This window comes from Hippocampus bargibanti, linkage group LG01, assembly GCF_051943395.1.
Source record: "Hippocampus bargibanti isolate YZ-2025 linkage group LG01, ASM5194339v1, whole genome shotgun sequence".
Lineage (NCBI taxonomy): Eukaryota > Metazoa > Chordata > Actinopteri > Syngnathiformes > Syngnathidae > Hippocampus > Hippocampus bargibanti.
In genome coordinates this window covers 6,395,734-6,420,910 of record NC_142734.1, presented here as the reverse complement: position 1 = coordinate 6,420,910, position 25,177 = coordinate 6,395,734, and the positions used below count along the sequence as shown (strand labels likewise).

General features: G+C 41.5%; 1 protein-coding gene across 1 annotated transcript in view; it reads right to left on the bottom strand.

The window, feature by feature from the left end:
• The window catches only part of LOC148902880 (chemokine-like protein TAFA-2), a 64,781-nt gene extending 39,604 nt beyond the window's left edge, over positions 1-25,177 (bottom strand). The window contains exon 1 of the mRNA XM_089020345.1: positions 24,753-25,177. The gene's annotated coding sequence lies outside the window, so the exon portion shown is untranslated. The remainder of the gene's footprint in view (positions 1-24,752) is intronic.

Below are 25,177 nucleotides of genomic sequence, written 5' to 3'. Positions count from 1 at the left end.
ATGACAGCCTCCCTCTGCCCTGTGGAAAACACACCAAACAAGCAGTCCGAATGAAATGGTACCTTTTTTGTCATCACCTAATCTGCAGTGTGTGTATTTCAATCTGCAAGGTGCCAGGCGTGAAAAACTACCGAAAGAGCTTGAGCGAGGATGAGCGCCAAGTGTGGGTGGAGACGACTGAAGGAAAAATGAAACAAAAGTGTCAATCCAAACATGCGTACCAGGTTATGTGATGACATTTGTAACCAGAAAATGCCTTGACTCAGCCTGTCTGGCTTCCCTCAACTAGAGAAATGCTTTGCATTTCCAGATGAGTCGCGCGCACTGCTTCAATATAAGCAGTGCTTAACTCTCACATTATGTAGAAAAAAAATCACATTGATTATGGTGTAGGTCATTTTTACCCGTCTGTAAAAATCCACACAAAACAGTCAAATAGCTGGTTTGTGTTTCTGAGATGTTATAAACATACTTGAAAAGAGAGACAACATATTTTCTATCTCATTGGGATATGTTAGAACTGTTTTGAAGAAAGTAAAAAGAAAGGCTATCCAGTGCTTTAGTCAACACAAAAATGGAAACAGGTTAAAATTGATGCCTTAACATACATAATATGTGGGTTAAACGGACATTCAACAAGCCCTCATTAGTATGTGTGTATATGTAACATATAGGAAAGGTTCCCAATTTACTTATTTTTGTTGGGAAGCATGCTGTATGTTTATTTTTTTTCTTAACAGCAGTTGTCCATTCCTGTATTCAAATAGCAGACTGACACATGACTGAAATGCTCATCCTGCATGAAAAGAAAAGTCATTTTTTGGAGCCTTTGTCAAAATACATTTCAAGACATATGAAGCCATCTGATTCAAATTTTCTGCAGACAAGTATAATCAGTATGCTTTCGTGGAGGCCAATTGGGGGTAGCTACCCCTTGACCCCGAGAAATGCATCTTTCCTGGCAGCCACAATTTGCAGAGAAGCCGTGCTGATTGTGAGTTAGCAAGGTAGTCGCTCGCACTTCCCCTCGCTGAGTTGAAATCAAATCAAATCCAACTATGTGTTAAGAACCTTTCAGACAACAAAATATACTGCACGGTGCTTCACAAAAATATAGAGAAACACAGACACCAATGACAAATCCTAAAATTGTGGGTGGAGTATTGTGTTTACGTCAAGTGTTTTATCTTTAAAGGTCATTTATTAACACATTCACTGCCAGACGTGTACAAAAATGTGTCCACTCCAGTGCCAGGGTTTTTCTCATTGTCAGTTGAATTCCAGGACACACTGAACATTGAGTTTTAGAACTACATAAACATTCAATTCAGCATAATAAACCTTAGACTCTCTTTCATTATAAAAAAAACTGTTAATTCCTAAATTATAGGGGTCTGGAGTTATATGAGTTTGAAATGAGGGTGGCTGTCCAAAATACAATGCAATATTGTTTTATATATGCTGCCCGTTGTGGAAAAGAAAAAACATTGCCAGAGGCCATTGCCAGCACTTTATACGCACTGATATGAAAATTTTACCTTGGCATATAAACTATTTTTCGGGATACACACAGAGCTGCCACAATGAGTGATGTGTCGTTCGTGAACAACAAGAAAATGGTGGCCACTGTTTTTGTCAAGGGATCATTCCTCCAGATGTCGAAAGAAGCCTATGTTCCTCATCAAGTGTTTAATGCTGAGGAAAGGTTCCCAAAGGTAAATAATAATATAGCACATTAATTATACATAAAATAATAGAAAGTAGAAATTATGTTTCATGGGGAACTGGGAACGGATTATTCTCATTTTAATGGTTTCCAATGGGAAATTAATTTTTAGGATACACACTTTTCGCCTCACACACTCTGGGAACCAATTAAGTTCGTAAGCCAAGGTCCCACTGTATTTTCAATTCCCAAATAAATTCGTGAATGGCAGTGAATGAGTTAATGAACCAAGAGCAAAAATGTAAAATTCAATTATCAGAGAAGCTCGGTGCATCCCTCTGAATTACTGGTAATGTTTCTTCTGTTGCCACAGTCATTCCAAGCTAATTGCAATTTCAAGAGATTTCAGCTTGACAAGGATGACCAAGAACAGCCAAGAGCAAACATGTGGGTCTGATTGCATTCCGTTTTAGAAAAAAAAAAGTCCATAATAATATTAATACCTTTCACGCGGCTTGGAAAAGAGGCCAATGGCTCCAAATTGAACTCACAATTAAAAAAAGAAATAATTAAAAGAAAAAAAAACAACTGAATGGTGTGCATGTGTGCACACACCATCCCACTCTCATTAAAACAAACTCTTCCTCTGACTCTAGCAGAATGCACATCACAGACTTGACATTCCCATCTTTCAAATCAGCTTTTGCCTCTTCCTGCCACGTAAGCATGTCCGCAACATGTCCCCCCCAACACATCCCGCAAGCTCGATTCAACCCAAGGGTGTCAAACTCCATCCATCTCAGTCTCTCTCTCTCTAACTCACGATGCTAACCTGAAGAACTTGTTTCGCCTGAAGGTACAATCCCGATGTCGCTACAAATCCGTCCTCTGCGAGACTCTACGGCTGCCCCTAAAACATCCTGAGGTCAAACACACGTGGCCAACACCATCAAAAGCCTTCACATGCAGGCTGATGCTTCACACGTGATATCAATACAAAGTGGATGTTTTTATTGCGGTCCAAAAAACAAGAACGGACAAAAAAAAAACAAGAACGACAACTGCCAAATGCCAAGTCAAAAAATTGAGTAATATGAACAAGTGAGAACTAAAAAGATTGTGGGTATAGTGTGGAGGGCCAGACATAGAAGAATATGAAAAGAGAACATAATCCGCTGGGAGGACAGAGTTGCTTTCCAGTTTCTTGACTTTTGTACCTGCTTCGCCTTGTATTATTAAAACAAGTACATGACTCGTGTACAAAAACACAATCACACACACATGCAGCCTTCTCCGTCGCTGCCTCCACACTGTGGAATAAATATTCCTTCTGCACCCTTCGCACCCTGCCCACCATCTTTTTCAGCGACTCCCCTCAGGCAGGCGCTACCGATCCATGCGCACTAAATCTCGCAGACATTTAAACAGTTTCTTCCCCTAGCCATTTAGTCTCTAAACAGCAACTCAAATATAACTGTATCGTGGCTCTTTGCAGTTTTGCACAACCCCGTGGAACAGCATCCCGTTACAACCATTGTCAGTCATAGAAGGCCATTGCTCTAATAGCTGCCGCCATTTTCTGATCCGGTTCCGTAAGCATCCTTAAATCCCGCGGTTAAGACCTATTTCCCTGCCCTAAATGCATAAATTGGTAAATCAAGCATCTGCTTGGGCGTTCTCCGTAGGCCCTTGCATGTGCCTGGCGTAGGCTCACACGCACGCAATATTTTCAAAATAGTTTGACATTGCATTGCGTGCTTGAACATTTCGAGTTAAATGACGACTTTCTCTGAAAACTGTCGGTGTGCAAAGAACACTCCGAACCTCTGTTCGGCACATGTCCAAACCAGTGGATGGCCATGTTGCCCATTATTATCATGCTCACTGTTGTGCTCTTGGTTTTATAACACATATTAAAAGCAGTCTTTGCTATGCATAATGTCTTCCACGGTCTTTCCATTCACCCCCCTTCATCTTCCCAAGTGAACTTCCTTTTTTATTCATGCCGCCCCAGAGTCAGTGTGGAAGTGGGTCTCCTACCGAGCCACAATTGCCGCATATTGTATGCCTTTTATATAATCCATCTCCTGGGGATTTCTTTTAGAATAGCAGTGCATCAACAGAAGGTCTTTGACCAGATATGGATTCATAGCAAAGGTGTGCACGGGATGTCACGCCAGGCTGAATTTAAACGTGGAAAGGGATGCCATGTTAAATGTTAAATGTTAAATTTTGCAGGAAACATTCAAAAAAAACATCAAACAGGCAAGATATGCGGCGATATATATTGCTAAGATGAATAACAAACTGCAGATCGTGTCACTTTTGTATTACCGTGCTTTTCAACATTTATCACTTGCACAGTCAAATGCAATTACAAAGAAGATAAAAGAAGCTGAAATAACAGACAAACGCTTTGTCATGCAACAGAATGGCCCACCATTTTATATATATATATAATTTTTATAATACCACAATAGTGGTACACCACGATATGTTTTCACTTATTCGGTATAAAAAGAAATACCACACTCAATGACTGATTACATTGGATCACATTTTAAGGTAACATTAAACGTAATAAATGAGAAATACATTTATGGAAGTTGCAATATAAAATCATCAATTGTCAACAGAAGCAAAGTAGCCTTCATATTTTTTGCACCAAAAAATGTAGCAAAAACACATTTTTGACATTGTTGAACTCAAGGCTGTTTTTTTGAGTTCAACAATGTCCAAAAAAAACACATTTTTGACATTGTTGAACTCAAGGCTGTTTTTTTGAGTTCAACAATGTCCAAAATGTGTTTTTGCTACATTTTTTGGTGCAAAAAATATGAAGGCTACTTTGCTTCTGTTGACAATTGATGATTTTATATTGCAACTTGCATGAATGTATTTCTCATTTATTACGTTTAATGTTACCTTAAAATGTGATTCAATGTAATCAGTCATTGAGTGTGGTATTTCTTTTAATACCGAATAAGTGAAAACATATCGTGGTGTACCACTATTGTGGTATTATAAAAAGGCCTCTATCATAACAGAAGATTTATTCCATATCCGCCAGCACTAAAATGGGCTATGACAACCAAAACAATGTTCTTTTCTGCACCAGTTGTTTCATTTACGTTTCACTGAGATAGATACAATGATACTTTTTGGAAGGGAGCCAACAGCTGGAAGAAACGACTTGATAAATGGATACGTGATCACAAAGTGTAATTACAGTGTCAAATAAATTGCTATCTTGTATGTGCAGAGGTTGTTTGTGTGTGTGTGTTTGTGTGTGTGTGTGTGTGTGTGTGTGTGTGTGTGTGTGTGTGTGTGTGTGTGTGTGCGTGCGTGTGTGTGTGTGTGTGTGTGTGTGTGCGTGTGTGCGTGTGTGTGTGTGTGTGTGTGTGTGTGTGTGTGTGTGTGTGTGCGTGCGTGTGCGTGTACGTGTGTGTGTGTGTTTGTATGTGTGTGTGTATACACACAAGCGTGCTTATGCATGTGTATGTGTACAGTAATAATAATTGCTCACAAAAAGAGAAGAGAAATTGGGCATAGATTTTGAAAACTCATCATGAATCCTCCATTTTTCCAGCACAATGTTGACATCTGGAGCCTTACTGTGACCTATTGCGACTGCTTTGATTTTGTATATCCGCTCAGTCTGGGCAGATGTTGCCCACAATCTCTGTAATTTCAGTTTATAATTTGTTCATAAAATGTCATCATAAAATAGTGGGCCCATCATTCAAAGTCATGCGATAACTCTGCTTCCACTATCTTTGATACATTATGTGGTATGATTTGGATTATGAAATGTTCCTTTCAAACTTTAATATAATTCAGTCATAGATGGACTTTCTGGAACAAATTAATGATGAAAACTGGGATGTATGCATACAAGTACAAAATAAGCACAAATCAGCTAAAAACAGTGAAGTCAAATTATGGTGACGCTTTTGCTCGTTGCTGATTTTATTACCAAGCGGCAACTGTGAGATACTTTCATACATAAAACACACAATAGAACAAGTGGACACATTTCGAGAAGAAATACATAAACACTTTTTTTTTCTCTGCCCAATGGTCACATTGAGAGAGGCAGCTCATATGTCTTTCCTGCACAGGTGTGATGAAATGGGTCAACAATCACACCTGGTCTCCAAAGACACACACATGCCATTATGTCTCATTATATCTCATTACGGGATCCTGTCTTCAAGGTGTGGCATGATGTATACTAACTCATATTCACAGGTAGAAGAGCATTTGCATTATCTGTCTATGATATATGTCCTTTTTTTAATTCATTTGTTTTCTGTGTCTTGTTTTGATTTTCTCTGCTATGTTTATGTTATGCTGTTGACATCTAGCCCTGTGAGCATCTTCCGTTTATATTTGACTTGCAATTCAGCTAAAGCCCAAGTGTAAAAATATGCCAATGACAGCAAAGCCGCAGGAGAGACTCAGATGAATGCAAGTTTCTCAAAAGAATGTTGCTCTCATTATTTCTCAATTGTCAATTTATTACGATTGAGTACACATACTGTAGGTATACTGGAGGCTAAGCCATAAAGTGGTCATTTTAAACACACACAGGCTGTGTTTAACTCATTCACTGCCATTCCTAAATGTATGCGGGATTTGAAAATTTGACATAGAGTGCCGTTCCCAAATTAGTTGGGGTTTTGTTTTTCCCTGCTTGGTTGCCGATAAAGCGCTGGCCAGACCTCTGGTAATGTTTTCCCGTCCACAAGGGGATAGCATTTCCCTTTTCTTCCATGTTAGTGCTTTGTTCCAGCTTCAGCTGTTGTGAAAGCACTCTATAAACCAACATGTATGTATTGCATTGTTTTTGGACAGCTGCCCTCATTTCAAGATCATATAACTCCAGAGCCATATAATTTAGGAATTAACACTTTTTTTCTGATGAAAGGAGAGTATCTGAGGTTTCTTATGCCTCATTGAATGTTTATGTAGTCCTAAAACGCAATATATTATGCGTCCATAACTACTTCAAACAACACAGCACACGCTCGTTGTAAATGGGTCAAGAAAGGCCGGATAGTGATTTCCTGGTTAATGGTACCCTCTAGTGGACGTATAGTAAATCACACCACATTTTTTAAAGTCGCAGCTATGGATTGATTTAGACTTAGCACTACTGAAGGCCTAGCTAAGAAATGCACGGCTCACCACTGAATTGTACCCATACAATGTAACAACAGAGCAGCATATTGCGAACGTACCTACAAAACACACTTGCAAGATATCGAATCAAGCACCTTTTCACCCTTGTGAAGATAAGTGGATCAGATAATGGATGGATGTATGGATAAATGGACAACAAAGAGTATCCGGAATCCTTTCGCTGAAGATCTCTCAGCATATAAATAACGGCTTTAGCGAACACTCCCCATTTGGCAATATTAAAAGGATCATCTTTTGAACAGCTTGTCAATTATTCCATTTTGTGGCTAGCTAAAGCAGACAAGCATTTGTGTGTTCACATCTACAGCAGCTGTCGCCCTTGTGGAGCAAGCTACCGAGGAGGTTCACTCTTCTTTTAGAATAGCAGGTTTGATACACCTGTGTACTCAGTCCATGCTGCCATTAGCAGCCTTTTGCTACACAGTGGCCGGGGTGCCAGATTGAGTGCTGGAGGGCCTGCCTGGTGTGACGCCAGCAGGGCCAGGTGGTGGGAATCTGTTGGAGATTAAAGTGCTTGGTGGCTGGCTAACCGGCTCACCCTTGCCCTGGCGCTCATGCCACCTCTGGCTGAATGACCCGGGTGGTAGGTGGCCTTTAGGCTTTTTAGGCCTTTTAGCTAGCTGTCTCTCCTTTTCCTCTCCTGGGTGGAGAGGAGCATGAATTTGAAGGAGTATTTCGTTAATAAGCAAAAACATTTTTGAATAAAATGAAGATCAGTCGCAGCAAGACGGAATATATGTGTGTGAATGAGAGGGATCCAAGTACAAGAGTGATGAGATAAAGGAGGTGGAGGATTTTAAGTACTTGGGGTCAACTGTCCAGAGCATTGGAGAGTGTGGAAAAGAGGCGGAGAAGCGTGTCCAGGCCGGCTGGAACGGATAGAGAAAAATGTCAGGTGTGATGTGTGATAGAAGCGTTTCAGCTAGGATGAAAGGAAAGGTGTATAAAACGTTGATGAGACCAGCCATTATGTTTGGACTGGGGACAGTGCCACTGAAGAAAAGACAGGAAGTACAGCTGGGGGTAGCAGAGATGAAGATGTTGAGGTTTTCTTTCGGAGTGACCAGGTTGGATAGGATCAGGAATGAGAGAGGGACAACTCATACTAGAAGCTTTGGAGAGAAAGTCAGAGTGCCCAGACTGAGATGGTTTGGACATGTCCAGAGGAGAGAGAGTGACTATATTGGGAGAAGGATGCTGAGCCTCGAACTGCCAGGCAGGAGACCGAGAGGAAGACTGAGGTTTATGGATGCCGTCAAAGAGGACATGAAGGTAGCTGGTATGAGAGAAGAGGATTCACAAAACCGGGATAGATAGAGGACACTGATTCGCTGTGGCGACCCCTGAAGGGAAAAGCCGAAAGGAAAAGAAGAACGAAGATTGTGGAACAAAATTACAGAAATAATTAAAATGACAACAACATTCCAGTTGCCTTGATTAAAGCGTATTACCAGAACCTGGACCAGAAACATTTTTAGCAACCATATTGTATTCTCCTTTTCCTTTGGACTTTTCCCTTCAGGGGTCACCACAGCAAATCAGTGTCGTCCATCTTCAGAGGTTTGATTTGCATGTTTGTTTTGGCCAAACCTTTATGTCGGGTGCCCATCCTGACACAACCCTCTGTATTTATCCGGCACAATCAGACACTGGCTCGTGTCCCCTTGTGGCTACAGAACAAGAAACTATGAACTTAATAAAGATATTGTGCCACTAAGACTTTGGCATTCAAGCTACTGGGCTAATGATTAGCTGATTGCAATTAGCCCAATGTTGGACCGACCCAGCCAGTGGTTGATTTGGATTAGCTGGGTCAAGGGCATAACCAGGTGTCTTAAGGGTTGGCATAGTTTGTCCCACAGTGGGATGAATATAACTTCGCTGCTCTGTCAAATTAGGCTTTGCCATTGGCTCCTACCACTGAATTCGAGATTCATCCATCCATACACACAGCCATCCATTATCTAAGCCACATCTCCTCAAGAGGATTGTGGGCGTGCTGAAGCCTATACCAGGACTCTTCAGGAAGCAGGCGGTGTACATGCCTAAATGAGACTTTAGCTTTTGTATTTTGCCTGAGGCGAGACAGAGGGTCTTTGACATTTCCACTGAGAGCAAACTCAAAGCAAGGGAATATGAAATCTGCATTTTAATTTCCCTTACAGTTCTTGCCTTGCACATAATGCATTTATCCAAAGTCTCATGGAAGTCATTTTGCACAGTCTTACTAATTAACACGCAAACCAACCAACCTTTGCCCTTCCGTGTGCTCATTAATATTGAAACCAGTGCTCACGGCACAGAAGCAGAAGCATTGAATTGAAGCCAACCAACTAGATTTGAATTGGGATGCAGTCAGGTGGCCAGGTAATACATCAGGAGAATAGCTAATAGGATACAATTAAAAAGTCACATTTACTTTCCAACTGTGTCTTAACTCATTCACTGCTGTTTGAAGCTTCGGTCAGACCTCTGGCAATGTTTTTCCCTCCCACGAGGGGGCAGCATTTGCCTTTTGTACAGATGCCCCCACTTTCAATGCAGACAAATCTAGAGCCAAGTAAGCTAAAAAGAAACTTTTTACTGGTGTAAGAGGAGAGTCGAAGGTTTCTCTTGCTGCAACAAATGTTTATGTAGTACGAAACCTCAATACAGACGCTCCCCACCTTCTGAACTAGATATGGTCCGAGCGCTCGTTCGTAAGGTGAATTTTGTGGTAAATCGCTCCAGTGCTATATTTTGTCTGGAATATATGTTTAAGTCAAACACTGAACAGGGAACGAAAACTCAGACGCTCTAACAGTTGTGAAATAAATTCACACCTACATGTAGTACGACGACATATATCCTTAGGTCTTCAGTAAACCATTACTGAAGCTGCTGGCATGTAATTACCAAATTACGTGCAATTACTTTTTGTTGTGATCGCCATTCGCCTCCTCCTGGAGTGTCAACTGGGAAGAGGCATTTCCTCCCCGCCCACATAGTCTAAGCAGCCAATCGTAAGCGAGCTCTGCAGATCAGGCCTGAACTCATTGGCAACACTCAGCATGATTGGCACACAGTAACAGTCAATTACAAGTGAGCTCGGCCGCAAAAAGGCGCGCAATACAAAATCTAACTTACAGCATCTCTGTTCAGACATTTTGCAAAATACAGTACCAGCAAAAATGTTCGGATGTACCGTTTTTCGTAACTCGAATGTTCGTCAGCCAGGGAGCGTCTGCATTGTGTGGCTCATGCAACTTCAGTGAAAATGACAAAAACCCTGGCACTGGAATGGACACATATTTGCACATCATCTGGCAGTGAATGGGTTAACAATGTACACTGTATTGTGCTGGTCTTATAGGGCGGAAACAGTTAACAGACTAGCCAGACACAGAGCCAAAGACGTCATCATGACGCAATGGCATTATGCAGCGAAACAAGCAAAATCGCACGATTCACCTCCTTTGCCAGTTGAAAGCAAAAATAGAGAACTGAAACCAGGCGAGACTGAGGCGAGCCAATTCAAGATGCAGCACCGAACCATGATGGAGACACAGTTTGCCGGTGGCAGCCAGACTAGCGTTCTGTGGCGGCAACACAGGTGACTCACACCTTGCAGTTCTTGGCGAGTGTTTCAAAGCAAAATGGTCAAAATCAATCTTTCACACTCACTCAGACCCGGATACAAACAGCTCCATGAGAGCAAGCAAACGTAACATTTCCTCTGTGTGTGTATGTGTTTCTTTCATCAGCTCAATTGATGCACTGAGTTCGTTAATAGCGGCGGCTAAGAAGTGATCGACAAACCAGCCAAGCAAACACGCACCACAGTCAGTCTTTGGGCTTTTTTCCTCTTTGCATAATTATTCATGCATTGGTTAGTTGGTTCCACTAGGTTGACTTTAAGACAGCTTTAGTACCAGGAATTGCCACCATATTCTCAGAAAGTCTTTCATGCTGTTTCATGCTGCCGCCGCAGCAGCTTGAGTCGCAATGAATTCATCAAGGACAAACTGTTTCATTCTTATATCACTTCTATTTGACTCAGTTATGACCACAAATTTGATCAAGTACATTATTAACTCATTCACTGCCAGACAATGTGCAAAAATGTGTCCACTCTTGTGTCATGGTTTTTGTCATTTTCATTCAAATCGCAGGACCCACAGAATATTGACTTTTAAGACTGCATAAACATTCAATGCAGCGTAAGAAACCTTAGACTCGCTTATTTCAGAAAAAAAAGTTTGTCGATTTTATTTGGCTCTACAGTTATCTGCAATGGAAATGGGGGCAGCTGTAAAAAGGCAAAGGCTGCCCCCTCGTGGGAAGGAAAAACATTGCCAGAGGTCTGACCGCAGCTTGATTCACACACAAAATGAAAAATAACACCCGAAAAGCTCCACGTCATGCTTTTCAATTCCCGAATACATTTAAAGAGGCTGAAAAGACATGTCTGTTAATTTGAATTTGGAAAGATGAGCAAATCCGAACAAGTAATTAAGGTGAGGAATTCTAATGAAAGTATGTGGGAAAAGAATTGTTCCTGTTTCATTTGCACGCTGCTCCACGGGGAGATTTCCCCCCAGCACAACAAACGCCAGGTGCAAATGTGTGAGGCATGCTCAACATGATTACGTGACGGGAGCAACATTTGTGTGGATGTATACATGTGCACGGGCCGGCACAACTGGGGCTCTGCAAGGCACGACAAGCACTCTAATCTGTCATCTCCTTCTCACTCATAGCCGTCTTTCCAGACCTCTTAAAGCCAGTGGCGGACCGTCAAGACCCGCAAGGCCTTCTCTGCTGGCCTAAAAATATCTTTATCATGTACTGATGTTAATTATATTTTGTCCATGAATTCTTATTAAAAAATTCCAAATTATCTTTCATCATCGAAATCACACCAGATGTGTGATTTCGTATTTAATCATTTAACCAATCACATTTCAGCCACCCATTCAGAAATCTACACGGACGCCTTCACAATCCATTCTGCAAGCCCTGTCGCATCAAATGTGTCTATTCAACTGTTGCTTTAACCAATCAGATTTTGTGTTGGCAACCCAAAAGTGGTACCAACGCCATATTGAGGGCACTGGTCAATGTCAGAGTTTTCGCAAACTATGATTGGCTAGTCACTAGCCAATCATGGTTTGCGAAAACTGCTCTGATAACTAGCCACTAGTGACAAGAGCATACTGGCCAGTACTAGCACACTTTATCGGTAGTGAGCTGCGTGAGTAAATATATTGTGTTGACTTCATAGCAGTTTTGTCAACCCACAATAGCTAACGGAGGAGAAGAAGTGGATTTGGTTGGAGATTTACTGTTAAAACCATTTTCAAGACGGACTTTTTAAGAAAAAAATGGGCATAATTAAGAAAAGTCGGTCCGTTAATTCCTGGCTAATGGTACCCTCGAGTGGACTTGTAAATCACACCACACTTATTTCAGTCTGGATTGATTCAGATGTAACAGTATTTAAGGCCTGAAATCCACGGTCCGCTCCTGCAAACCCAAGCAAAACTCTAATCTAAGTCCACGTCAAAGAAAGATGAGATTAATCTGATATGACTGAGAAATCAGAGGGGTGGACATGCACTCAATGAACAGTACAAAAGCATTGGTATAACGTTCAGATTTGCCTTTACCATTGTTCAGTAATTGCTGTGTGCTCTGATGTACTGCAAACTACTCTTATAAATTACCGCAGAATTGAGGAAATTACTTCTTCCAATTCAAAACAGACACAGGGCATATTTTGCTTCAGAGAAAAAGAGCTCCCTTCTGATTTTGCTCCCTTTTTTTCCTTAGCATGCAGTGATACCGAGATGACCTCCACTTTCATTCCTCGCTTCGCCCGTTCTGGATCAGATGGATTCTCTGTACCTTTTGCATTACTTCCTCTTTTCCGCACACCTTTTGGGGGTCAGAAAGACCAGGCTGTGTCAAGGAGATTCTTAAGATGCCCATGCTGTGCTGACAATTCCTTCAAGCGGCTCAGCAACATCGCCCACCCTCATCCCCTACCCTCCAGCAGCGATGACATCCCAGTGGGCGGCCAGAACTGTGACTGATGCATCCCCAGTGAGGAATGCTTTTGTTCTGATCTATGACTTCCATGCATGCCAAGTAGTTGACAGTGGCTGCAGTGAAGGTCTTTATTTCCTCCGTTTTCTCAAAGGAGGATTGCATGCTGCTCTGCGCTGTTCTGCGCTGCGTGGCACTGGTCAGCATATATAGATAGCTTCATCCAAGAAAAAGTGTGCCATGCAGGCAGCAGACATTTTAAAGACACAGTCAAAATCTTTAAAAGACTGTGTGAATATTGTCATGGATACGCAGATTGTACCCGGAAAACTACTTGCAGATTGTGGCATCCAAAAGACAGGCCGCCAAATGAAAAACAAAGTAATGTAGTTTGTTCAATACATTGTAAAAATAAAGATTGTAAAGATTGGGGAAACTAAATATACATACATTGGGGAAACTAAACAAATGTTCAAAAAAAAAAGACTATCGACATTGCAGGGATAATGCGGGTGGGCCTCAATCTGCAGTACATCTGCAACTCAAAGCAAGCAACCACTCATTTGATGACGGTGAGGTTCTAAACCAACCATCTAAAGAAATTAGATGGTTTGAAAGAGGCGTAATAGAAGCCCTTGTTGTAAAACAGCAAAACCCTTCACTAAATCGCGATAGTGGTTTAAGATTGAATTTAGACCCGGCTTACAACAGACTTCTTAGCCCGATACAACACCGTCTTATTCATAATAATCAGGTAAAATCAGAGCCAGGGATAGGACAATAGAGCTAATAATATTTCTTAGGCCGATTCCACGTAGGCTTAGTCATGCTAATGAGGTGAAACCGGAGCCAGAGATAGGACAATCGAGGTAATCACGTCAGGTCAGCTCAGGTTAGGTTGGCTTCAGGGAGTGGTCCACTGCTCCCCCAACCTTAGTGCAGGGACCTATAAGAGCAGAGGTCTGGCAAGACCACCTTTGTCCATGAGGGATATAGGGCTAGAGTTACCAGCACAACTTTAATTCGCTGACAAAGCTCTTCGTATGAGGAGCGAAACATCCGACACCTTGAAAGAAGTACAGATGACGGCTGAAGAAACCTTTTCCTTGATGGATCACTCCTGGACGACTGAGAGCATACACGGAGTGATCATCTTACCTGATTTTTAAGACACCATCACCTCACCATTGACCACTATTCCACTTGAGCGGATTTGGGGATGGACGATTCATGAGTCTATCAAACTGGATTAGGACAGGAAGCAAATTCTGTCTTGTCACGTGAAATCTTCAAAAGTGATAGGATTTTATCGTGTTACCCTCAACTCAGATTCTCTCCTAAATCCCCTGAAATAATCTCTTTTCTGTCAGTGCACTTAGGATCATCATCCAAATATTGACAGTTGATGGACAAGGACAGATTTTGGGGCAAAAAAAAATGAGCGCGTAAAACTTCGAAAGGCCCAAAGGATGCATGCAACCTGAATTAATCACCTTTTTCGGTGCAGCCTGCGGGAGGACACGCGGCCTCGACCTCGACACAGAATAGCAACCGGAATGCTAATAAAGTTGGATTCAATCAGATTGGAAGCGGTCTTTTGGCAAATGGTGCCTTTCGAATTAGAATTCTTGTTGTGCATTCAGAGCCTCACAATGTGCCTCTCACACAACCCGTGCCTTATTCCGTCAAGAACTGAGACCCTCTTATGTTCATCTCCGATGGTAGGACATGCTCTAAATCCCCAAAGTATATTTTATTATCTATCTGGACATAGTTGCTACCGTCCTGCGAAATGATGTCACTTTTCAGGGAGAAAAAAGTGTGTGTTCTGAGCAAGTAAGCCATTTTGTTTGTGGTGTGTGCATATTTACCTGACATCGGGGCATACATTTGAGGCTCTGAACAAATGCGATTGAGGCTGTTTGCCCCTGAGCATGCCCCCTTCGGCTCTGTGGCAAACAGCAGCGTGATATCATTAGTCATATTACGAGGAGATTAGTAAGCTTAAGCGTCTTAAGGATGAGATCCCTGGGAGGGGTTGATGCATACCGCTTGTATTACTGTCAGCTCGACCTCCTGAGTAGACTGACATCTCTCAATAGCATCTGCTAAGTAACTTGACACACAGAGATGGCCCCCTTGCAGGAGCTCAATGTGGATTCGGTTATCCCATCTTCTAAAGTGCTCGCGAAGGAGTCGGTCGGTGTCACCATCGGACATCTTACAAACTTGAATTAGAAAACGAAAATGAGATTTGCAATTGAACTTCGTAGTAATCACGTGACACTGTCTTGATGAAACATATATTGGTGAATTTGTCCTGTAAATTACCTGAAAAATAACACTGCATGGAAAAAAGCTAATTAGCATGTCAGGAACACATGGTGGACCTTGACTAAGAAATATGATTCACTCATCATGGCTACTGCATACACCAAATATATCCAAACGCCGGCAAGGGGCCAAATGCAGCCTCCGTCATAAAATAAAAAATGTTTATTATTATTATTATTATTATTATTATTATTATTGATATGATAATAATGATTTCCTCTTCCTTTCATACCTTTGCCGCTGTGTTACTTACGGGTAGAGTGAACGGTGGCGCAAATGGCTGCCGCTGCTCACCCGCACAAAAAAATCCTGTGACAGTAAAGTGTCCTTGAGAGTTTTGAAAGGCGCGTATAAAAAATAAATGTATTATTATTATTATTATTATTATTATTATTATTATTATTATTATTATTGTTACTTGTGTGTGCTAAGTGCTGCCATCTAGAGGCTCAATTAGGAACAGTAAATTACTATACAGTATGAGTGAATGAGCCCCTTAATTTTCTAAAATGGTGTCAATCAACAAAAGTGGGAAAGCTGACTGAGAGCCGATAGTTCAAGGAAAGCTGGAAATTTGACTATTTCTTCACTGAGTCTGCCTCATTTGTAAAGAGAGAGTGGCTGTTTTTAAAAAGTTTAGTATGAAATGCTTTATTTCAATTAATTTCTGCTACCTATATGCAAAGAACATCAGCCAAGATTACCCCCCGCCCATCTACATTTCGAACATGCAAGGTCCACAGAGTATTGTGCTATCTAGTGATAAGAAGTGCAAAAGAAAGGTTTGACATTTTTAGTTCTTAAAAAAATCTTCATATGAGAAAACAGGGAAAATGAGCTTTTGGGTGAGATTTCTTTAAAGGTCAACTTTGACTCGGGCCCTAGGATTTTTGCTTGAAGTGACTGTGCTTCCAATGCTTCACAATAACTCAGGTCCATTGCCAAATCCACAAAAACAGCATCTATGGCGACTCTGGCTTCCCATTGTAACACCCTGCATGCTAGATTCATGAAAACTATCTTGGTCAGTGAATGTGCAAGAAGCCTTCTTTCCCCCCCAAGCTATGGGATAATTCACCCCACTGGTGACACGGTACAGAAAAACCGTAAAATGGCCACAAGATAAAGCCGTACAGTATATGCTGTCATGTGTTATGTGCTGATACACAAGAAGCTTAATGCGGAACGAATAATTGCATAAGTAGAGGTAATAATTACAGACGCTGAGGGCCTGCCTGGCTGACAACTTGATGAGGCAGACATAAAACAACTAGTAGTTCCACTTAAAAGAACATCATCAAAGACGAAAAAGATAAAAGTGCATACGCAAACATAGCAGGCAGGAGGACAAGCCTCGAGCCAAACGAGCCAAAGGAATTGAAAATGTATGAATGTGTGTGTGCGTTTTCTCATAATAATCATGTCAACAGAGGCTTCATGCTGTCATGGCGCAGCCTTTAGGACGTTATTTGCACTCCAGCTTTCCTTCCTATTCACCACTGGCCACACAAACAGCTCACCCAAGGTGCAGAGGAAAACACACACAGACACAACGAGAGCGAATAATGCTTGGCCAATGAATGATTACCATGGAGTTCCTGCTGATGAAGAAAGCTGTGCAGTGTTTTTTATATATGTATATATATCACGTTTCGGTGTACAAGTAACGGACGGTGCTTTCGGCCCCGCCTGGCGCTGCACAGGTGTTGCTCGTTTTAATCAGTGGCAGTTAAAAGGACTCCCTGGATGACCATTCAGTGTCAGGACATTATTTGTTTCACCCTGTCAGGTTTGTTTCATCTTGTCATATTTTACTCATGGTTTTGTTTGCTACTTTGGACGTTTTTGTTCTGATGACTTTGTTGTTTGCGATTTTTTTCTTGCTGAGTTTTATTTAATACAATTTGTCAAATACACCATGCTCCTGCTTCCTGCCTGCATTTTTGGGGTCCACCACCACCGAGCAAATTGCAACAAGAGAGAGAGAGTAGATTTCCAGTTCAAACGGCAAGAATAAAACATAAAGTATGAAGCTCACGTGCATAAGAATTTAAACAATAACAACCCAAAATGATTTGGACAACATCAACCTAAAACACAAAATTTTCACGTGTAAGAAAAAGACACTGTATCAAGCTATTATCTGTGCAAATGAAGGGAAACCAATCATGACAGCACCCCAGAGTGACTGGAGAAAGAGATGGATGGCTTTCAGCTCACATACACGGCACTTCATCATTCATGTCTCAGGCAAAGGCACGCACAGACAGGCAAGTCCTTCCAGCACATATTCATTCACACCCAATCATACACTCTCCCTTATATTCTCTCATAATTCACCCTTATTGACCTTCAGTAAGTCCCACTTGCGCTTTCATATGGTAGCACTGAGGTCTCATCGATGACCGTGGAAAATACTTCTGATTGCGCTTGCACACACACACACACACACACACACACACACACACACACACACACACACACACACACACACACACACACACACACACACACACACACACACACACACACACACAACCTCATTAGTAAACGACACAGCCGACGATCAGTGTTTTCATTTTGCCCCATTTTTCTTTCCAGTTTTCTTCCTCATCAAAAAAGCTGCAAATCTAAATTCTTTTAATATGAAATGAAAAGCAGCGACAATCCTTTACGGAAGACTCCATTTTCTTTGCTGCCGAGACAGACAGGATGTGTGATGTGTGAAACCCAGTGAAACACTTGGTACTGGCATGAGTTGCTTCTCTCCCGCTATATATGCAACTTGCTCACTTTCACGAGCATTAGCAATTATCTGGCTTTATTTTTCGCAGCACAAAAGCGTAATTGTAAATAGGCATGAGACAGATGCTATTCAAGGCAATATTTTTTTTTCAGGAAATAGTAGTGGTGTTTGATTAACAGCTGGCGGTTAAGCTGGGGGTGATTTGGGTGCATTCTGAGGATATCCTCATAGCTTTTGAAACTAAAGTCAATAGGCTGATTTTTCACAACAGTTTGAAACCTTGATTTGTATAAAGTGGAATCTCAAGGAACCTTATGACAAACTTCTCAAGTTGTGTACAATTTTTGTGGAAGATCTGCCTCATGTTACGCACATTTCACGATGCAAACTTTCACTGCATGCATGGATGGGCAGACAGATGTTTGCTCATCCACGCCTGTGTATCTTGTGCTATTTGAACATCATTGTTTCTGTGCAGAACTCAGTTTGGAAGTTGTGCTGTTTTCTTTTTTTTTTTTTTAATCTGTACTCATTCACTGCCATTCACAAATTTATTGAAGAATTGAAAATATGACGTAGACCACTATTCCCGAATATGTTTGGGTTTAGTTTTTTTTTTTCTTGTTTGGGTGCTGATAAACCGCTGGCCATGGCCTCTGGCAACGGTTTCAACATTTTGAATGGATTTCGACTTCTGACCATTTTGACTTACGACCGGTTGGTCGGAACGGTACCCGGTCGTAAGTCGAATGTTACCTGTATACATCAGTGGCGAGCCCTGGATTTCATTGCTAGGCCTTCAGTAATGCTATGTCTGAATCATTCCAGACCACAAAAGGTGTGGTGTGATTTACTGCAAGTCCACTAGAGGGTACCATTGGCCAGGAAATAACTGAACGACCTTTCTTAACTCATTCACTGCCATTCACGAATTTATTCGGGTTTTGTTTTGTTTTTATGCTTGGGTGCTGATAAAGCGCTGGCCATGGCCTCTGGCAATATTTTTTTTTCTTCCACAATGGGGCAGCATTTCCTTTTTTTCCATGTTAGCGCTTTGTTCCAGCTTCAGGTGTTGATAAAGCGCTATATAAACCAATATGTATGCATTGCATTGTATTTTGGACAGTCACCCTCATTTCAAGCTCATATAACTCCAGACACATAGAATTTAGGAATTAAGTCTTTATTTCTGATAAAAGAAGAGTCTAAGGTACAGGTGTCAAAGTCAAGGCCTGGGGGCAAAATCCGGCCCGTCACCTCATTTTTTTTGGCCTGCAAAAGCAAATCAAACTTGCTATGATGCTTGCTAAAATCCTAAACAAAATTTCATATTTTTGGTTGTAAACTACAATAACAGTCATTATTCTTGAATTCAGATTTGAAAACTAGTTATTCATTAATTTTTTCTGCGCTCTATATTTAATATGTGGAGGGGATGAAACATTCTAATGGCTTCCCCAACGGCCCTCGAGAAGAAACCACAACTACAATGTGGTGCGCAGCAAAAAATTACTTTGGCACCCCTGGTCCAAGGTTTCTTACGCTGCATTGAATGTTTATGTAGTCCTCAAACTCAATATTCTGTGGGTCCTGCAATGTAAGTGAAAATAACAAAAACCCTGGCACTGGAGTGGACACATTTTGCGCATCGTCTGGCAGTGAATGAGTTCAACTTAAAGTCAGCCAAATAACAGCATGTCGACAGAAAGCAATGACGATTGTCTCCTGTTTGAATGAGATGGGGTTCTGTTTCATGGATATCTCCGATAAATAAAAATAAAAACAAAACAGAGGAATACAAACAGCTTAGTTCAGTTCCAAGTCAATGTGTGTGTATGGGTGTGTGTGTGGGCAGAGGGTGTGCATGCATGTGTTTCCTCTTATCAGCGTGACTAATTATAACAACAGCTTAATTAATGAGTGAATGAAAATAATTATTTCATCTCATTCACGTGATCCAGCTGTCAGCTCTTCTTGACAATTCATGTTTAAGGCCTACATTAGACTATCGAGTGTCGTCCTCTGCTGTGTAGTCAAGGGAAACAATGTGCGCGACACAAGAGGCTTAGTAAACAGTGGTCCTGCAAAGGTTTTTTTTCTTTTTTTCTTGGGCTCAGTATACCTGGGTAATGGAGGCAGTAATGGAGTTTGTTCAGGCTCATGTAATTTGCCCAGCAGCTGCCGCTGTTCTTCTCTGACACGCCACTCTGTTCCACTGCAGGTGCACCTCTTGTTGAAGCCATCGTCCATGCTGTCCCGCGCAAGTCATTTGGGAGTACAGTACAACCATGCATGTTTGGCTGATTCTATTTCCACAAAGATGTAAGTGCCCACCCAGCACCCCCCCTCCCCCCAAAGTTGATATTTGCGGTGTGCGTATGTGTGTGTGTGTAAGGGGTCTGCTCAAGAATGTTAAACAATAGATGTGTTCGGAATGTTTTAGCTCACCTTTGGGAAGTGGGATAAGACAGAACGAGACAGGCGGCTAGGACTGAATTTACACAAGCCAATCTCCCCGAAACAATTTCTTTATGTGGCTACTCGCTTCCCCCTGGACCTCCACATACTGCAGACTGGTGAAAGCCAATCAAATGCACAACCCCCTGTAACCGGACACTTTTGCTTTTTATTTATTATCCATTTGATGTACCTGTTTGCCAGCCCACAGTCGCCCTTTTCTCTCTTCCTTCACTCTGTCAAGATCTCCTTGTCCCTCATTCTGGTTTTCATCCTTGTCCTTTGTTAGTTCTGCAACTTTTTGCTTTCCATCTGGCGAAGCTACAGCATGAGGTAAATGAAAAAGAGATTGCCTTTTATAGGACACATATCTTCTGGTTGCTCTATTTGTCTCTTTTCCTCTGTCTGGCTTTCCCTCTCTTGCTCACGGGACAGCGTATATTCACCTGACTACCGAATGAATGCAGTAATGGAATTCAGCTTCTGCTCAGAGGATGGCCAGATAGACAAATTTGAGTGGGAAGCAGGGCCACGGACCAGCCCGAAATCCACCTTTGTAGCCTTTGACAGAAAGCTTTTGACGTTGCAAAATTACTACAAGGAGTGAACAATGTATAGTTCCTCGATTGATCACTTACTTTTGATATGTTTAATTCATTCACTGCCACACGATGTGCAAAAATAACTCTACTCCAGTGCCAGGGTTTTTGTCATATTGAGTTTTAGGACTACATAAACATTCAATGCAGCGTAAGAAACCTTAGACTCTTCTTTTATCAGAAAAAAAGAGTTAATTCACAAGTTATATGGGTCTGGGGTTATCTGAGCTTGAAATGGAGGCAGCTGTACAAAATACAATGCATACATACACATTGGTTTATATAGCACTTTAACAACAGAGCTAACCTGGGAAAAAAAGGGAAATTATGCCACCTTGTGGAAGGTAAAAAAAACATTGCCAGAGGCCATGGCCAGCGCTTTATTGGCATCCAAAGAAAAACCAAAACCCGAACAAATTCAGTGAAAAGGCCAAATAAAAGAAAACTACCCCTCCATCCCGTTTGTTTGCATGGGTTTTCTCCGGGTACTCGAGTTTTCTCCCATAACCCAATGCATGGCAGACCTATTGAAAACTTCAAATTGTCTCTAGGCGTGAGCGAGGATGGTTGTTCGTCTTTGTGTGCCCAGCCACTGGCTGGCAACCAGTTCAGGTTGTCCCTGCCTACTGCACAAAGACAGCTGGGATAAGCTCCGTTACGCCCCTGCGACCCTTGTGTGGATAAAGTGGATCAGAAAATGGATTTGATAAATCCTTCCCAACCTTGGTAGCTCATTACAACAAATTCTCAAACAACATCCACAAAAGGGATACAGACAACCACAAATGGGGGAAAAAAAACTCAATTCAAACGTATGCAAAGACTGTGTACAAATGAAGGTGAACCAATCGCTTCAATATCTACCCTGCATCCCTCCCTGCTGTCAGTTATTCCTCACAGCAGCTTCTCAATCTCATTAAATTGTAACTTCTCACTCAGTCTCCTTCTTTTCTTCTTCTTCTGCCTTGTAAAAGCTTTAGTGAAAGCAGAAACAGCCAGATGGTGAAAGAACTGAAGGACCACCAGTGTTGGGATGCTGTGATTTCCTTGGAATGCTGTTGAATGAGAATTTGAAAATGCAAACTGACAGAGATTTATAAGACGAAGAGTATTGTATATTGATATTTCTCCATATCCTAATTACTGAAACAAATCATTAAAATGATCGATGTCTGCAAATAAACGTATATATAATTTAATTAGTGGCCTTAACATATAATAATAAATGATTAATGGTTAAGTATGCATTAGACCGGTAGTCATTCATATAAGTCAGGAGCCAAGAGGGTGCTGTCACTTTATAAAAGGTTGTTGTGACCCTGCCAGGAAGATTGGACTCCATCCCTTCATTAGCATTCATGCATCCATTCTTTTTTACATTGGCGAGCCGTGCTTGTCACTCCTAGGCCTTCAGAAGTGCTACGTCTGAATCACTCCATAGCTGCATGTCTGGTGTGATTTACTACACTAGAGGATGCCGGTGGCCAGGAAATAACTTATGACTTGAAGAAACCTAAGAAATACTGTCATTAAACTGTTCAAATTTTTATATAAATATGTGGATTCCTGATAATGAATCATAGAATTGCAATATTATTTGCTGTATTTGCTAGCTTTGGAGCTATCATACCATTCTTAAGGATGTCCATCTATTATTGAAAAGTCCATCTTGAAAATGGCTTGAACAATACATCTCCAACTACATCCATTTCTTCTCCTCTTTCAGCAATTGTGGGTTGACAAAACAACACAAAATGTATAGGCAGCTTGCTACAGATAGAGTGTGCTAGCTCTGGCCAGTATGCGCTTATTGCTAGCGTGAATATCGAATAATGTACATGTACAACCAAAGTTCGAGTTGGCAATCCAAGGCCTGCTCGAAGGCACACAGTTATCGCAAATTATGATTGGATAGTCACATGATTAGCAAGTGACTAGCCAATCGTTGCCAACTCGAACTTTGATTCCTTAAATCAACAGTTTTATCGACATTGATTTTTATGATCCAGAGCCTGCAGAACTGATTGTGAAGGTGTCCAGGTAGATTTCTGACCCTGGTAACAAATGATGGCTGAAATGTGATTGGTTCACAACAGGGGAAAAGCAATGAAAGGATGTTGAAAGACAATTTGGAATTATTTAATTAGAATTAATGGACAAAATATAATCCACATTACTCGGTGATTCAGATATTTTTAGGCCAGCAAAGAAGGCTTTTTAGGCCGTAACGATCCGCCACGGCTTTTTATATACCGTTTGTTCTCCTTCAGGTTTCAGATGAGCTGCTACTTATCCGATCTGACTCTGGGCAACAAAGAGGCTACAACCTTGGGTGGTCACCAGCCCATCACAGGACACCATTCACACTCAGTGTCAAACAATGTTGAGTGTGCATTCAACTTCAGGTGAATGTTTTTCAATGTGGAAGGAAGTTACACACGGAACCAAGATTCAAGCCCAGATCCTCAGAACTGGGATGTACCGGTGGAGGAAACCCCACCAATAGGCAAAGACATTTGCACACATAGCATGCAATAACTTGATGACGGGTACACTTTTGTACTGCTCGAAAATCATCAACCAAGCTATGTAAGCATATCCTCTCCTGTCACTTTTCCTGGTTACTATATTGATGCTATTTCAACCTTATTATAAATCACGTTGAGTGACAGGAGACAGAGCTTGAATAACTCAGTGGTTGGAAGCACTCAAGTCTACTTCCAGCTTCTCCTTTCACAGGGGGGTGAGGGCAGGGAAGAGTGAGTTATCACATCACAGATGGACTTGAGTTGATTGTATTTGTCACTGGCTCAACCACTTATATTTATAGAATCTCAGTGGGAATTGTTGTACATGTAGAATTGAGACAGTATCATTTAGGTCATATTTTTAAAATTAGAGATAATAAATTGAAATAAACATGTGGATGGTTCATCAAATGTGTACATGCTTTGGAACACAGAGCTACCGCAATCATTACTCTGCAATTTAACTCATTCACCGCCATTCATGAATGTACTCTGGAATTGAAAATATGAGCGCCATTCCTGAATTTGTTCGAGTTTTGTTTTTTTTCATTCTTGGGTGCCAATAAAGCGCTGACCATGGGCTCTGGCAATCTTTTTCCCTTCCACAAAGGGGAGGCATTTCCCTTTTTCCATGTTAGCGCTTTGTTCCAGCTTCAGCTGTTGTTAAAGCGCTATCTAAACCAATATGTATGTACTGTATTGCATTTTATTTTGGACAACCACACTCATTTCAAGCTCATATAACTCCAGACCCATATAATTTAGGAATTAAGTTTTTTTCTGATGAAAGAAAAGGGTCTAAGATTTCTAATACTGTATTGAATATTTATGTAATCCTTAAACTCAATATTCTGTGAGTCCTGGAAATTAAGTGACAATGACAAAAACTTGCACTATAGTGAACACATTTTTGCACGTTTGGCAGTGAATGAGTTAATGGCCAGCATGATAAGTGACGCCATTAGCGCATCGACACAAGTGCATGCACGATAGAACGTTAATCTTTTTTTTTTTTTTTTTCAATAAAGTGATACCCAGCGACAGCCTCTTTATGAACTTTTTTGTCACTTTTGACCTGCTCGATGTGGAATTAACACCCCCAAAATGGAGCCGTTTAACGTCTGCGTCTGCGTGTGTGTCTGCGTGTGTGTTTGCGTGCGTCTGCGTGTGTGGCACTGGAAAACCGATACCTGTTGGTGCGGTGTGTTCTGGTTCCTTTTAGCGCCGAAAGCTGACTTCTCTCCTCATGACATCTCTCATCCCCTTTCCGGTAGAATTTGCTCGGCTTCTCTGGGAAGTCACAGGATAAAAATATCCGGCTCCAGAGCCCAGCCGCAGAGACAAGGACTTTTCCTCCTGCTTGTCTTCCCCGGAAAAAAAGGTCCAGTTAAAGTTGGGCGCCTGCCTATCCTTTCTCCACAGCGATAGCTACAGGACAAACTTAGTCGTGGAGCACGTTCGCTAACATGGTCCTAAAATCCGAGTGAAAGCTGCTCAGCAGGCTTTGCGGATCCCTTTTGAGCTGGCGTGCAGCAAACGACGAGATCGGGTCGGGACAGATGTGGACTGAGAGGTTGGTTGCTTGCTTGTTTGCTCGGTGCCCTCCTGCAAGATG